The following is a 2257-nucleotide window of genomic DNA, read 5'->3' on the forward strand; positions in this document are numbered from 1 at the left end:
CTTGGCAGCAATGTTACGATAGACGGGGATACTTTCGAGGTGGTAGAAGAATTCGTCTACCTCGGTTCCTTGCTAACGGCTGACAATAACGTGAGCCGTGAAATACGAAGGCGCATCATCAGTGGAAGTCGTGCCTATTATGGGCACCAGAAGAAACTGCGGTCAAAAAAGATTCACCCCCGCACCAAATGTACCATGTACAAGACGTTAATAAGACCGGTGGTTCTCTACGGGCACGAGACGTGGACGATGCTCGAGGAGGACATGCAAGCACTCGGAGTTTTCGAGCGACGGGTGCTAAGGACGATCTTCGGCGGCGTGCAGGAGAACGGTGTGTGGCGGAGAAGGATGAACCACGAGCTCGCTGCACTTTATGGCGAACCCAGCATCCAGAAGGTAGCCAAAGCCGGAAGGATACGGTGGGCAGGGCATGTTGCAAGAATGCCGGACAACAACCCTGCAAAGTTGGTGTTTGCTAACCATCCGGTTGGTACAAGAAGGCGTGGAGCGCAGAGAGCACGATGGGCGGACCAGGTGGAGCGTGATCTGGCTAGTGTTGGGCGTGACCGACGTTGGAGAGCTGCAGCTGCAAATCGAGTATTATGGCGGCAAATTGTTGATTCAGTATTATTATGAATTTGATGTTAACTAAATAAATGAAAATGAATTTTAGAATGTCTTAAAACCAATATCACAGATGTCAAGGAAAAGAAAAAAGTTCTTCGTTGAGCGGATTTGCTGACATCTCACAGGACGTCTTGAACGATCTCGTTCGAGGCCCGCTTGATGAAAGTTGCATCAATGGTGTCAACACCGACCAGCTTGTGGAGATCGTCGGTCGTGTACTAGGGATTCAGCTTGTGAACCATCTTCAGCAGCCTTTTCTATTTCACTTGCAGACTCTCGCTCGTCAGTACATAAGAAGTAAGGACGTTATAGAGGATCGGACTTCGGACACGCCAAAGGGGATGTTGTGCGCGCTGGAGCTTTCACAGCAACCGTAAAAGTTCGATTTGAAAAGAACGAGGGTACAGTCTTCACCAGATAGAGTTGGAGATTTGAACGGAAGAGCTTGTAAACGGCATCTTGCCACACGGAGTCGTAATCTTTTCCCACGTCAACAAGTATTAGTCGGTTTGTCCGTGTGTCACTTTTTGCGTTATACGAGCAAGTAGTTTCCCGTTCTGAAGGCAAACTGTTCCACTGGAACGACTTCTTTCATCTCCATGTCACGGTTTCCAAGACTTCACCAAGGCTGCTCAGAAGACTTATCGGTCGGTAATTTCCTGAATTGGTGATATCTTTGTTTGCCATCGAGATGACTATCACGTTTCCATTCGGTCGGAAAATAATCTAAGGCCAGGCAAGCGTTATCGAAGACTTACGTCAAAACCACCAATCCTTTTCTTAGTAAGTGCTTGAGGCGGTTGTTCCAAATTCCATCTTGTCCGGGAGATTTTCGATATTCGTGCGAATGATTGATTTAATCTCTTTCGGTTTCAAGAGCTGTGTTATAAACGCGAACTTGGTCAATTGTTGTGTCCACCGACGCTGAAGGTTCCGGATCGCCTGGCTCTTCGTTGTTCTGAGCGGCAACAACCGTTGCTGCGAACGCTCTGTCTTTCTGTGATGGACTTATTACGAGGTTACCGTTGACGTTCGGCGGGGGGCTGTACTTGACCGTGTTGCGAAGGCTGCTCGTTAGCTTTCAAAATTTGTTGCTACCATTATACAGAGCTCAAGTTCCTGTATCGGTACTCTGCGCTTTTGGTGCTGATAACGTTGATCAGGTGGTGTACGATCGCTACGATCAGCGAGTCCCGTCTAAGAATAAACTGCCTGCGTCGAACATTCTTCAAACGAATCAGCAGCTTCAGCTCACTCGGGATTTCCTTCGTGGAAGGAACACGTAAGGACTGCAGCCTTTTCAGACGCCTTGATCGTGGTCCAAATAGTTGATTCAATCTGCCGGAAAGTCGACTTCCAGATCGGCTTTTCAAGCGAATGTAATCTATTTCGCTTTATCGAAGCGCGGATATAAATGTCTCACCGGGATACTGGAATTTCAGCGTCGATTGTGAAGGCTACGGGCAGGTGGTCCGACGACAGTTCGACGTGTGCTATTGTTGTTTTACCGGCTATTTGTATTCCACATTGTTGAAGATAAGACTAAGTCCAGGGTAGAAGGCCTCCCTCGCCCAGTACGAATGCAGGTGGGAGTCTCCGGAGCGGATGCATGCTCTTGGAGCAGAATTCG

This window comes from Aedes albopictus, chromosome 1, assembly GCF_035046485.1.
Source record: "Aedes albopictus strain Foshan chromosome 1, AalbF5, whole genome shotgun sequence".
Lineage (NCBI taxonomy): Eukaryota > Metazoa > Arthropoda > Insecta > Diptera > Culicidae > Aedes > Aedes albopictus.